Source organism: Lynx rufus, unplaced genomic scaffold, assembly GCF_022079265.1.
Source record: "Lynx rufus isolate CCGP_SWC_20201006 ecotype Redwood Valley unplaced genomic scaffold, mLynRuf1.p SCAF_6, whole genome shotgun sequence".
In the NCBI taxonomy this organism is placed as follows: Eukaryota; Metazoa; Chordata; class Mammalia; order Carnivora; family Felidae; genus Lynx; species Lynx rufus.
Genome location: NW_025814878.1, coordinates 123653927 through 123668791, shown reverse-complemented (window position 1 = coordinate 123668791; position 14865 = coordinate 123653927). Strand labels below are relative to the sequence as shown.

At 40.9% G+C, this 14865-nt stretch overlaps 1 protein-coding gene, 1 long non-coding RNA gene and 1 pseudogene across 4 annotated transcripts in view; 1 reads left to right on the top strand and 2 right to left on the bottom strand.

The window, feature by feature from the left end:
* The window catches only part of FARS2 (phenylalanyl-tRNA synthetase 2, mitochondrial), a 532084-nt gene that overhangs the window by 89982 nt on the left and 427237 nt on the right, over nt 1-14865 (bottom strand). The gene's annotated exons all lie outside the window — the stretch shown is intronic.
* Nucleotides 3782-3880, bottom strand: LOC124529543 (uncharacterized; annotated as a pseudogene).
* On the top strand, nt 10261-12337 carry LOC124528240 (uncharacterized). Its single transcript, XR_006966127.1, has 4 exons — nt 10261-10396; nt 10592-10723; nt 11398-11673; nt 12082-12337. It is a non-coding gene; the product is annotated as an uncharacterized LOC124528240 (long non-coding RNA).

Here is a 14865-nt window from a genome sequence, read left to right as displayed (position 1 = left end):
TAGACATTCCTTCTGATCCAAGGGGCACCACTTTTGGGTCAAGACAAGATTGCAGGCTAATTCATTAGGATATCAGAGAGACAATGGACAAAATTCAAGAAAACACACAGCAGATACCTTTGCATCCTGTCCTCTGCTAGAACTTTCAGGGGAGTCCTTGGGAAATTTAGAGGGCTCACTCTAAAACTTTGAGGAATGAGGGGCTGAAAACTGAAAATGAATTATTTAAAATATCCTCTTTGTAATTCACAGACTTTAATGTGCACATATCAGGATACATTCCTCCTAGCTTACATATCACCTAGCTAAGGTAGACCCTTCTTTGGCATTTCTAGAGGATGTAGGAATGAGACGTGTTTGGGGCTCCAGAGGCTACCAGACAGCAGAAACAGTGCCCAAGAAGCCCTCGAGCTACTAAAGGATGGCTGGGTATGAAATGAGGTGAATCTCCTCCCTCGAACATTATTTATCTAGATATTAAGAGGCTATCTCCAGTGGTGGCTCAGGGCACACAATCTATAGCATAGATTGTAAGTATAAGTGTCTTCTCTGATGTGGATTTAGTACCTTTAAGGGACATAAGTCCTAGGTGGCTGACCCCTGCCAGCAGTTACCTTACTATACGATGGGCTTCTATTGGGTTGTGAGAACCTTCTCAAGGCATTAGTCTCAGCTTTTCTAGATCCCTTACCTGCCCCCAAGTCTACAAAGGATGGTCACCTTCAAGAATTGATGGAAGTGTTCTTGGGGCACCTGGGTGGCTCAGTTGATTGTCTGACTTTGGCTCAGGTCATGATCTTGTGGCATGTGGGCTTGAGCCCTGCCTTGGGCTCTGTGCTGACAGCTCAGAGCCTGCGGCCTACTTTGGATTCTGTGTCTCCCTTTCTCTTTCTGCACCTTCCCAGCTCATGCTCTGTATCTCTCTCTCTCAAAAATAAACATTAAATTTTTTTTTAAAGAATTGATGGAAGTATTCTTTAAACCATATACATCTACCATATCTACAAAATAGTTTCTTTCTGTTGGTAAGTAATCTATCTTAGATCTCCAAGAAATTGGGTTGGGTATGTAAGACAGGTGTCAGAGGCACACTTAGGGACTGTTTCTTTGAGGAAAAGATTTTTGACACCCAGTTTGTCAATTTTTATTCAACTTGTCTGAAAGGATATTGTCAACTTCCCTCATGAAATTTCTCTTGTAGAGTTCCCCATTTAACCCATTGCCACTCTTGTTCTCCCTTTTGTTCAGCCCAAGCCCTAGAGGCATCGGCCACTTATTTTTCTTACTTCTACCTCTGTGTATTTCACATCCATCCATTGTTTGCAATTTTCATTATTATCAGTTGAACCCATATTCTCATTGGTCTCCCTTGAATGAACTGTTTGCTTGATAGACTGATTCATTCACTCATTCATTCTACACCCATTTTCTAAGTGCCTCTTTTGTGTTGGGCACAAGATAGAATTCCTGCCTTCAGGAATTTCACCACCAAGTGGATGAAACAGACACATATGTGGACATTTGAAACAAGTGCAAAGCAAAACCAGAAGTGTTAGAAATGTATATACACACTCAGGGCACCTGATGGCTCAGTCGGTTAAGCGTCCAACTCTTGCTTTTGGCTCTGGTCATGATCTCGCAGTTTGTGAGTTCAAGCCCGACACTGGGCTCTGTGCTGACAGTGCAGAGCCTGCTTGGGATTCTCTGTCTCCTGCTCTCTGTCCCTCCCCAACTTGCTCTCTATCTCTCTCTCAAGACAAATAAATAAATAAACATTAAAAAAAAAGAATACACAATCATACACAAGCACATGGGAGAAGGAACAATGACCCTGGGCTTTGGCGACAGTCCCTTGCTTGTCCCTCTTCCAGGGGTGGGTGCCTACTCTTCTCTGTCCTACTCACTGAAGCCAGGTTAATTTCCCAAAGCAGTGTTGCGAGGCCAATATTCCTAACAGGGATTCATCTAGCACCTGCAGGACTTCCTCACACACACATGGACTGATTATCAAAGGCACCTGCCTGTGTCTTTTTGCTGTGGCTCTAATTGTTAGAAAGTCTTTGGAATATATCACCTAACTACTCTGTTGTTAGAGAAGTCTGGCTAATGGAATTTTATTATGTTGGCCCATTGCCAAGTTCTTAACAGATACTATGGTGTAAAGGGGCAAAGGTGGGAAGAAAGAACTTGTTGAAAGGGAGTTAGAAGAAGGAAATGTAAGAAAGCTGAACACAAATGTTAGCTACTTTACGACTGTCTTACGGACCAGTTCTTTTTAGTTATGGTGACTTTGATTATCAGCGTTTGCACCATGTTCATAAAAAAAAAGATACATGGTTTGATAAGAGTATCTTTTGATTCACAAATATAAATTATATGAAATTAATCATCTTCGGTTATGCATTTCAAATGTTTTCTTAACTAAAAGAATATCCGCTCATGAAACTAATGAGCAACAATCTCGACGTGTGGGCACTTTAAATATACATATGCCTCTGAATTTGAGATAGATTTTTAAAGATCTATTTTGGTCACTGTTAAAGTAAAGCAGGGCAAAGTAATTCTTTCCAACAGTAATAACCACCTCTTGGTTGTTCCAGGAATGACTATGCTCTGTGGATTTCTCAAATGGAATTTTCTTTGTACTAGGCAAATATTGAGACAACATTTAAGTTGGCTCGAGTCTGTCTATATTGACTTCAGGAAGCAGCAAATATCATGGGACAATACAAGGGTGAGAGAGGGAATCTTGCAGTCATTACCACCAAGGCAAGATGAAGCATACATTCACAGAAAGTTGACCATAAGGATTTTCTCTCACTAATATAGTATCAAAGCACAGACTAAGTCCTATTAAGTTTGGGAGAGTTTAATAGATATAAACAAAATGAGACTTTTGCATGCAGAAATATGGCTCCATCTACAATTTTCTAAACTGCTTTGATCTTTGTATAAAATCCTATTTGAATCATTTAATGTATTATCACAAGGCACATGGCATACATCCTACCTTAATGTGACACCATAAATGTCCTTATGGCTAGCTGTGCTCCCTGAATCCTTTTATGAGGATGTTATTGAGAATTTAAGCAGATCCTAAACTAGGACACCAGATTCATGTGCAATAAAATATACTGTTAGTCCCATGATTTAAAAATGGAAGATTATATAAATGCGTATTTCTGGATATATAGCTGGCCTAATATGTATGATATTACATTTGTATTTAAAAAATGCAAAGTCCAGTTGAATTAATGAGGGCCTAATAGGAGAATGAAGGAGAGAAAAAGACGAATCAAATAAAGAACTCATCAATAATAGACGAGTATAGACACCCTTCATTCAACTAATGTTCCATTCAAGTGACTTTCCTTGATGAGTGAGGCTAGCATCTTTACGTATCATTTAGAAAATCTTCCTACATACTTAAATGGAGTGTGTTAATTAAACTTTTCTGTAGCAAACTTCAGTCAGGTTGTTTGGACTGCTTTTATTAGCTTTATATGAGCCTAACCAAATTGAATAGACTTTATTTTAATTTATACTTTAAATGCCTTCTTCATTCAATAAAAAAAGTGAAATTTCCCTTAGGTGGGAGAAAAAGGATGATTTTTGCCATAGTTTCAATGTAGCATATGCCACAATTATCATCAAGATGTTGTTCAATATGTGGAGAAGGTGATTAAGAAAACACGTTCTGTGACACAGAAAAGAAAATGAAATTTAACTTCCTGCCGGATATGTTAACCAATGGAAAACATGAGGAAAACAATGTTCTTCTGTAGGGTATTTATGTATTTGTCCTGATTTGTGTTCTTTATCTGTAAACTGATAAGAACAGATACTACACCTGATCTTAGTCAAAAGGCCGAGAAGTGACTGTGTTCTTTACCTCTAAACTGTTCACTCTGTTTTGGTGAAGATTAGCCCTTCTTGTAATGTTTTCTAATTTTCTAAGTTACTCTTTCTAATGTTTCTAAGTTACTCTTGTAAAATAAACGAAACTTGGAAGCACAACTCCAAAATCAAGATATACTGTTTAATTACCGGGTGATGTTCTTACTACACTTCCCCTATGACTTACCCTAATTTAATAGGTCTCTTCAACATTATAGGTGGTACAAGTGGAATGGCAGGTGACATATTGTGTGACTAAACAGTTACTGTAGACAATATTATACAGATAACAAGACACATGCACACAGGTTGCATATGGCTTTATGACTTCAGCAATTCTGCTAGGTTTTCAATGAAAAGGAGTATATTTTCTCTGTTTCCTAGAATCTCATGTCATTCCTCTCCAGAACCTCTTCCTTTGAAGAGAGCCATGTAGACTGGGGACACATGGTGACTAAATCCTTGTGCTGAGAACACACGTGCCATTACCAGTTACTTATTATCCACTACATGTCATCTATCTAGTCATCCACCCATCTACCTACCTACCTACCTACCTACCAATCTATGTGTTTGTGTCTGCAAACGTGCTATAGTTTTTACTGACTCAATAGGTGAATACATGCAAGCTTATCCATACCTTCTTCACCAAATATTTATTGACCATGTTGTGCCAGATACTGTGCTTTTTATTTCGTTTCTCCCTAAAAAAAATGCAGATTAGAAAATATTTTAGTTACCCATAATAATTGGGAAATATTAGGTAAAAAGTACAGAATAGAAGTAGTAAAAAGAAAACTAAGCTCTGGCCTTAGCCCTGCCACTACCCACTTCTTGGGACTTTGGGCATTTCCCTCGGACTGTGTTGGTCTTAACTTTTTCATTTGTATAATGAAGGAACAGGACCAGACAATCTTTAAAAAATCTCCCTGAGTACAAAATGTCAGAGTTCCAAATATGGAAGTATTTTATACTTCATAACGTTGAAAACAGGCTAAAATAGTGCTTCTCCCAGAAGAACAACGACATTGATCTTATTTAGGTTACAAGCATTCCAATGTGAGAAAAAGGCAAATATTGTGCTTCTAACCCCTGCTTAAGAATCTGAGCCCAGGCAAAAAGAAATTGGGCATTCACAGAACTGTTGAACAAAACAAGTATGAATGACTGTAAACATTTCATAAATTTCACGTGCCATAAAATATAACAGTCAAATCAGTACCCCTTGTCTATAGTTGCTCGGTAAGTGGAGGATGAGGATAGAAACAAGATTTCCCAGCCTCTCTATTGCTTCAGGGTATTTGAACATCCTCCAGGGGCCAAGCATCAGTGTCCCCTGTAGTTGGGCCAATTGGAACTAACATCTGACCATCAGGGTCTTCTCTTAATCCAGCTATCAAACACAAAAGGAAGTGGCCTTTAGGAGAATATTTACAAATGGAGAAAGTTTGGGCTGTTACCAGTTAGGGCCAATAGATACAAAGAAAATAAGTGGTGTGAATCTGTCAACATGCAACAATTTCTCTGATTTGTGACACCGGCTTTCCCATTTCTTTCTTTTATTTTTTTTTGAAGAGTATGCACCAACTGAAAATAGTCATTTTTAAAATGACAAAAAAAAAAAAAGAGGACAGTTTCTAAGTCAGTGCTGGAATATAATATATACATGAATCTTTGGCTGGGCCAAAAAACTTGGCAAGTCTTCAACATTTTGGTTAGCGTTTGGTTGACTTAAAAAGTTATATGGTTAATTCATATAAATTATATAAAAATGAAGATAAATAAATATGTAAGCAAAATTAAAGTATACTATAATCCTACCATCCAGACACAAGCAGTTGACATCTTGTATAGTCTTCTAGTCTTCTGCAATGTATACACACATTATACATATTATGTCTGTATTTATATTCATCTATAAATCCATGCCATCCTGCAGGCATATCTAGGTGTCCAAAGAGCTCTGGAGATGACGATGTTGGCACACCTGTGTGTGTGTACATCTGTGTCCTAAGGCACCCCATTTGGGAAGCTTTGTCTACACTCTCCATAAATTTGACTGTCTGAAACCAGCATCATCAGCACTGCAGCGAAGCAGTAGCTTGATTTCTTGGAAAGCACCCACGGTTCTTATATCTGCCCCTCACTTCAAAAGAGCTGGCACAAGTCCAGTTAGCATAAATTTGGCTAAATTCTACACCAGTGTTGGGGAGCACAGAATTCTTTACTGTCCAAGTCTCACTTTTAGAATAAAGCCATTGTTGAGGCACCTGGGTGGCTCAGTCAGTTAAGCGTCCGACTTCAGCTCAGGTCATGATCTCGCGCTCCATGAGTTCGAGCCCCACGTTGGGTTCTGTGCTGACAGCTTGGAGCCTGGAGCCTGCTTCTGATTCTGTGTCTTCCTCTCTCTCTGCCCCTCCCCTGCTGATGCTCTGTCTCTCTCACTCTCAAAAAATGAATAAATGTTAAAAAAATTTTTTTAAATAAAGCCATTGTAACTGTGTCCTTACTGACATGTCTCTCCTCTCCCTCTTCTGGACATTGCACCAGGGTGGACGGGCCCAAATCTGTGTCCTGAGATGGGCATGGAGAAATGGTGTGCTGAGTCCTGAGCACAGAGGGAGGCAAGCAGGTACTATAGGGAGTACCCGTGCACTTCAGTTCCTCAAGCATGACTGACCTCATGCCAGGCACCATGCACGAGCACAAGATGAGGCTTTCGCCCTCAATGTACAAAGCTGGTTTGAAACAGACACATATATTGTTACAATCAACATGGGAAGTACAAGCTGCTGCTGTCACTGGTTTATGTTTCCTCAAGTTCCTTTAGGGTAGGGACACATCTATTCAGTCTATTTTGTCTCTTCTCAATGGGAAGCACAGTTTGGGGCACAAAGAAGTTGCTGGAACACTTGGCTGGTAGACTTAGTATTGAGCTGCAGTGGTAGATGTGATAAACTTCCTGCCCAGTTATAGTCTCCATAGGTCTTTAGTTATGCTAATTACCCATGTTTTGCCCTAACTGGCTAGGGATTCTGTATGTCACAGCGGGAGGGCACAGAGGGTGCATTCATGGCAGTGGCTTGTGTCATCCCATTACTATCACCATGCAAAGGTGTTTCTACTCCAAAGGCAAAACACGGTGTTGCCAAATTCCAAAAACAGAAAGGAACACATGTCGTCAGTGGCAACCAAACTTCGTTTCTGTCATGAATCACTGTGGCCTCATTCTGACAGGTCCAGTTGCAACCTAGCCCTGGATCACACCAAGTAGTGACTCAGCTACATTGAGACTTCAGATGCTATTTTTAAGGGGGGGGGGGTAGGGGAGGTACAGAGAAGCTATATTATGTTTTCCTGAATTTTAATAGCCTAAACTAAATCTTTAGGAAAAGTTAACTGCCCCCAAAATTATGTAACTTATACAGTTTACTTTTTATATCATAGTTTGCCCATTGAAGTCACAAATCATTCTCATGACCAAAATTGATCTGATCAAAATGGAAGAGGGAAGTTTTCAGAAGAGTCTGGGTCCAAGGAAAGCAACTGTGGTGCACAGTGGAAAGAACGCCAGCCTGAGAGTCAGAAAGCCTGGCCCTGGTACGCTTAGTAGTGACATTTGGAGTGACCGGTTAGTGAGGCTGGGCCAGGTGTGCTGGGGGGAGTCTTGGGGACTGCGGGTGTGGGTGAGTGTGGTCTGCCCTGCTGGCTTTGTACTTTGGATCTGGTGAAGGAGACTGTCCTGACCCCAGTGAACCTGCCTGAGACTCCACATACTTCAATGTTGTCTTTGTGCTCTTATCTTCCCACCGAAGGGGCTCTGCTGTTTCCTAACTCTCACATAGCCACCTACTGACTCCTGTGTTCATCCACTCATCCTTGTCTGGAGTTTCTCCAAATGCCACCTTCTCTTGAGTGATCAGAACAGCACACATGTTTCCAAAGTAGATACATGATATTTTTGTTGAAAACTAGGACAGTGTTTTCCTCAGATCCTCATTCCTCACGATGATTGGAATTTTGTTTCCTCTCCTGGCACCATCCCTATCTTCAGGGGAACAGCCCACCTACAGTGAGTCTTAACTTTAATTCTTGGACAAAAGTGGAAGGCTCATAGGTGTTCACCTCTCCACACTCGTGTGGTTTCTCCTGTGCATGTCCCCTCACCGCTGTCGGTAGAGTAAGCCATCTAGCTTCGGAGATCTCTCGTGACACAAATTCTACTCTAAAAAGTGTTCCTTAGATGGAAACATTTTTAAAAGGTAAATGACCCTCTGTAAACATGTTTTTGGTTCTTTGAGGAAGTCCTTCTTTTCTATTTTTTTCCAGAGTAAACACTCTTTCAGGTTGGAAGGCCTAGGGAGAAATAATACCCAAACTGGCCCTATGACTCTGAGAGGAAGCGGTTAATGAAAGGAGGGGGCTAATAATCTACAGAGAAATCTGTTATCACAATGATGCTGGATATAAGGATTCTTTCTGGAACTTCAGGAAGTTCCGAATAGAAACAGAGAACTGCACAGAACCCCAGTTTAATGCTGAGATTTCCTGTTGCCACACCACACAATTCAATGCCTGAACAGCTCATTAACCAACCACTTTGAGCAACAAAGCCGTCCAACTCTGGGGACAGGAAGAGCGGAGACAGAGTGGGAGTAGCTCCTACGTCATGTTCTGAAAGCTCAGTCGTGGAGCCTCATTTTTTCTTTCTGAGGAACTCATGGACGCTGAAACTTCCTCCTCCTCAGCTGTTGGCCAGCAGCAGGCCCTAAATTAGTTAAATTTAACTATAATAAACATGCTGCAAATGAATTATATTTAACTCTAGCAGCCACCTCAGGGTTTGTCTCGAGATGGAATAATTTTAGCTTATGCCACCATACGTCCCCTAACTAAGGCAGAAAGTAATTACCTAAGCATTTACCATAACAAGTTCACTGACACTCACTATTTATTATAGTGTGTGAACATTCGAGTCCTTTGTATAGTCAGGCATAGACTGTAGGCTGCTGAATGTGTAGTCTCAGATGGACGCAACAGGGACACCAAAAATAAAAATGTTTCAGGCAAATATAAATCCGGTAGAACCACCTAACTTCATCTTCATTAACAATTAGTAATAATTTTGGAGAGTCCCAGTTGAAACTTTTATATTGTCAGTAGAACAGGGCCAGCTAAGAAATTGAACACTGTAGGTCAGATGATAAGCTTTTTGAGAGAAAAGGTACATGGAAACACTTATAAAGTGTATTTATTTAAAAACAACAACAACAACATAAAATTGGGCTTCAGTGCTATGCATGCTAATGAGAAATCATGTTTATCTATCCATTAAAGCAGGATCTTACTCAGTAGCATTTGGTTAGGGGAACAGTCTGTGTTTCTCAAAGTACCTACAAGTAATAACAACTTAAACTGCCATTCCTCATAAAATATTCTGATATTCTGTACTTCATTTGTTCTGAATAATCTCCGCATTTGAAAAATTCTCACTTATTCACTCATCCCTTGTGCATTTATTATGCATCAGTTGTGGGCTGAGTACTATAAATGTAAAGAACAATAAGACATGGTCTCTGCTTTCTAGAAGCTAAGAGCTGAGTAGGAGACACAGCCCTGTAAACAGATGACTTCCTGCAGTGTGATATCTGCAATGATTAGTGAGGTATACTGCCTGTTCAATGAAAGTTAATTTGTTTGGTATTGATTTATGGGATTCAAGAAGGAGAACCTAACTATGACTTGACGAATAGCCAAACTGCCTGGGGCTGGCCCTGGCCACTGCACACCCTTTGTATACATGTGCTTTTAGGGCAGAATCACCCATATTTAAGTGCATATGTCATTAACACGCTACATTTAATTGGTATATGTGATCTGTGAAGCTTCATGTTTTCACTTCTTGCCTTAAAGAGGCTTACAAGAGAAAATATATAATAAAAAACGTTTAGATATGAATGAAAATGAAGAATAAATATGAGGGGTGGTATGTTCTTGACGCCTTTTCAAGCCAGACTCATTTCAGCCCACTCCCTCCCTGTTCCCCTCCAGAGGCCATGAGCCATATGAGCAAATACAAAGAGAGACCTGCAGGTGTGGGTTGAGAATGAGGTACAAGGGTGCTTTGGCCAACTCAGACCCTCTTGTCCTTCACCAGCTCTGGACTGGGGTGCTGGGTGTTGTTGAAGCTGACAAGGTGCTAGCCCAGCATCCCCTCTGTTAGGCTGCCCTCTCAGCTGATTCTCTCAAGAGCCCACAGGGGGCAGGAGAGGCTCATAGGGCAGGATTCAGCAAGTCCAGACTTGTGGCTGCAATCCATCTAGTGGCACCTCTCTCCTGACAGAACAGTGTGGGGAGGGGAAATTTCAGGAAGAGTAGGCCTGCAGAAATCAGGAAAGAGGGCAATGCAAACAGCAAGCTCTGAAGGCTTCTGCGTGGAGCCGGATGACCTTCACCCCCAGCCCTGAGCCTCTTCCCCACCAGAGTGAAAGGGAAAGTGGTGAGTAACATAATTCTTAAGATTAAATTTACCGGCACCTTAAGGCAAGCCAGGTTTTTCTTGGCAGTTAACTCTTAAGACATTTCTCACAGAAGCTTTTATAGAGGGGGTGCTGAAGGATAATAATGGATAAGATCCTCAGCAATTTTCCTGTTGGACATTTGGTAACACATTGCATATGGCTGTTTCTTACAGGACCTGATGATGAACGCCTAGTACAAGCTGCTCAAGCTTCTCTCCGTGAAGGCCCGAATAACGAGGTGGACACGGTGTTATAAAATGATTCCCACAGCAGGATGGGAATTAGCATTTGTTTGTTTGTTTCAGGTATGCGCTAGGTACTCCAGATTTATTATTTAAACACAACTCTCTTGAAAACACTACCCAGTAAGTATTACTATCCTCATTTTTACAAGTGAGCATACGGAGACCCAGAGAAGTTAAGTAACTTGATCAAGGCATACAGCAACCAAAAGGTAAAACCAGGATTCCAGCTTGGATATGTCTTCAAAGCCACACCTTTTTGCTTCAGCTGTTTCTAAATAATATTCTTTATTATAGTATTCTTTATAATATATTTATATAAATATATATATTTATAATATTCTTTTTGAAATGTTTTGCCTGAATCAAGCTGTAAAAACCACCTAAAAATCAATTCATTTAGTTAGGTTTTAGGGGTTCTTTTCCAACTGATTTCTCTGATGATCTGACCAAAATGATCAATTGGCTGGCTATTTCACTGTCATACAGACATTTGGGTAAGTCAGTCCCACACTTAAACTGGTGCAATATCATTTATATTAGCTGTCGCTGTCCAGCAGTACAAGAGCAAACATAAATATTTGCTAATGTGGCTGCGTATAAAAGACAAATAAAACTCACATTATATACAAGTCACCCCCATTTATAAGTAAAATTCAACATAACTGAAGCTACTGAACCCTACATCATCCCTTGGGGGAAAAAGCCATATTTAAAAACCTCTCATCTGTTTTCAGACCAACTATTTATTGTCAGCGTACAGAGACTTCTGAAGGAGTCGAGCTGAGGAACAGCTGAGAGAAACTCTCTGATGACGGGCATGAAAGCAGTGTGTGCCAGGAAACAATAAAGCAGGGGGTTGGAGACAAAACTCAGCAGCTCAGGAAGCACACACACCACAGGCATAATTTCTCATCAGTGTCAGAAAGTGCTTCTCCTGCTCTAAGAGGTGGTCACCAGCAGCCAACACAGTTTAAGAAGAGAGAGCATCTGTCTTCATCAACCCACTCAAGGTGTGTTTACCTACTGGAAACTCAGAGAAAAAGAAATGTAAACTAACTAAATGTGGTTGATGTCTTCACCTCTCTTTGCTCTGTCTCCATTTCTCCATTTGTAAACTAAGAGCTGTGAACAGAGCTAAGGGCTCATCTGGGTCTGACATTCTATAATTCTATGAATTCAGCCACTGGCTCTATGACTGGTATTGATTTTTTTTTTTAAGGGGCTATCTTTAATATCAAATGATACTTCTTTTTTCTCCCCAGATTTTGGTTTTGTTGGTCGTGATCTTAATCACATTTTGATCATTTTGTCTATTTTTGTATCTCTAGTGTCTAGCACTGCATATGCACAGTACATGGCAAATCTTCATCATGCACTAAATATTGATTAAATTTTTGTCTCTCCTTTCAACTGGCAAGCCTCCTGGAGCTCCCGGTACTGAACAGGAGAAGACTCAATACGGTTCTTGCACAATGAGGCTGGCTGCCCTCTTGTCATCAAGAGTCACTCATGGAGCATCTATATTGGCACCTCTTCCAATTCAAAGCACATTCTGGGACCTGCAGTGGCTGTTAATCAGCAAGTGTTTACTGAGCTTGCTTTAATGTGCTTTGCTCCCTCTCTCTCTCTAAAAAAAAAAAAAAAAAAAAATGGTGCCCCTTACTTCTGTTTCTTTTAGGTAAGAAATAAATATTCTAAGTTAGTTGAGGGAGTTGGATTTTTCTTTGTATAGTTCACCACTCCTATTTCAGGGCATTACACATAGGAGGAACTCAATATTTTGGGGTTAACAGAGTTCAGTGATTTAATAAACACCACAGTCTTTTCAAGCACAGTACCCTAGATCTTCTATGGCTAGGAACCCTCCTTTCCTACTTCTGGATCTTACCGTGGGGCTAGATGCACCTCCCCTTTTTAGGTCTCTTCAATGTCAATGCCTCTACAATTATAGCCACCTCTTTTCCCTCATGATACTCTTGCCAGATCACCAACTCGTTCTATTCAGAAGAGTGCAATTGCCGTAAAGAGAAAGCAGGAGGCTCTCACCTTCTGCTGCGATGTCACCCTGTAGCTGGTTTGTGGCTAGCTTTTGGTTTACCCACTTGAATTCTGCCAGGGTCTGTTTTGTGAAAGAATTAAAAAAGCAATACTATGTAGTTAAACTTCAAAGGAAATAGTTAAAGGAAAGAAGCACAATTTCCATTCTCTTTCCAAATGGCTAAACGCATTTCAGCCCCTTATGTTTCCAAAAACTGTTTATAATGTACTTTTCTCTATTCTAGGTCACTGAAACGCCTGCCCTGGGCTATGTATTTCTGGCTCAGACATCCTCATATGAGGGGAAAATGAATACAATAGAAACATAAAGCATACAGCCTTATTATCAAGCAGATAGAAACCACCTCATATACACACACCCATGCCTCTGTGTCTCCTTGACATTCTCATCTCAAATCCCTCAGGAGTGTGTGAGTACTAAATCTCCAAGAAATTCTTTCTGTTTTGAAGACAAGCTGCATTATGGCCCCAGCATGCCTGTCTAGTCAGCATTCTCTGCGCATTCTCAAAGCTGTGCCCCATGGGCTCAAGAAACACAGTAGACGGCCAGCCCTAGCATTGTCCCTAGAGTGGGCCTAAGAAACATGGCCTCCTACCCACCTGCTGCATCTCCTCCATTGCCATCAGCCAGCTGAGGTTCCAGGCTTTAGGGATATTAGAGGGTCCCCAAGGAAAGCCACCAGTCAGCACCTTGGCCAGCTGAGCCTCAGTTTAGGCTCTGTCAGGACAATAGTCTTATGTGACCACCCAGATTCTGCTTAACAAACACCCCATTGTTAGAAAGCTCTTTGTATGAGCTGAGATCAACCTCTTATAATTTTCTCCTACTGGTCTTAGTCCTGCGCCTGAAAGAGTATATTCCATTTTCATCATGAAATTGTCTCTTTAAAACAACATAAAGTAAACAAAAAGCCAGCATCATTGGGTATGGAGGAATAGAGAAAACTAGGTGAAGAGTACTGGATCAAACTGGTAAAGAGAAGCTTCTGTGTGATGAAGAAGCAGTGAAAACAGGACCCTTCCAATCTCTTCTTTGTCCAACTGCCTTTGAACTATGAGGGGACAGACCCAGAGAAATCGCTGGAGAGCAACAGTTATAAAATTTGACAAGTACATAATAAGTGCCTACTCTGAGGAAGGTCTCATGTTAGTGCTAGGTGCAGAGATGAGGTTCCTGTCCTCAATATCTCATGTTCTACCAAGAGAAATAGACAAATCCAGATCTAAACACAATACAATGTCCATTATTCAAAACATTCACAGTCATGGAGTTATGGGTTACTTTGTGCTTTTCAGATGACACTTTTTATGAATTAATTATTCATCTAAAATAGAAGTAGAGGAAATCAAAGGAAGTCAATTTTGGGATATGGATATACCAGGGAAATCACTGATGCAAGACCAAGGAGAGATATGTAGACTCTCTTGGTCATGAATCCATGCCCAGGACTTGGGGGCTGATTTCCTGGGTGGGAGGTGATGCCCTTCCCTAACATGGCCCTAATGGCAATGCCAGCTGTCTTGAGGGCCAGGCCAGCTCAGAGGACATTTTCTAAGTGGGATTGAGTTGAAGGGGTCTACTTGGCTCTTAGCCACTCAGATATCTTTGATTTCTGGCCCTTTCTCTCCTCTTCTAGTGCAGGAGAGTTTCTATCTTCAGCATAAAATTAGCATAGAGATGAAGCCATTTCAGGGGATATACAGTGAATTGACACAGCAGACATTACGTTTTTCATTTCTAAAATGAAAAAGTTACCTTTTTTCTTTAAAATCCCAAGACTGCCACTTAATTTGTGTTAGCCTGCACTTCCACTGTTGCTCTGTCAACAGTGGAGCAGTGCTGAGGAAGGCTGAAGAAGGTGGAGGAAGATAGCAGCTGTGGGCTGTGAACAGAGTCATCTATCCATGGGGACACCTAAGCACCTGCAGGGCATGGCACTGGGCAGCTTATGGACAGTTCATCCTTGGAGCCTCTAGTAGACACACTGATAATGGCCCAGGAGCGAACAATAGTGCTGACCAAATCTTGTCTCAAGATATATAGGGCAGGACCTGGTCCAAATTCACTCCTGTCTGTCTCTGACTTCCCTCACATCATTTCAAAGGCTTCTTCACTCTCCTTCCTTTTCCTACTGGAAAAAAAG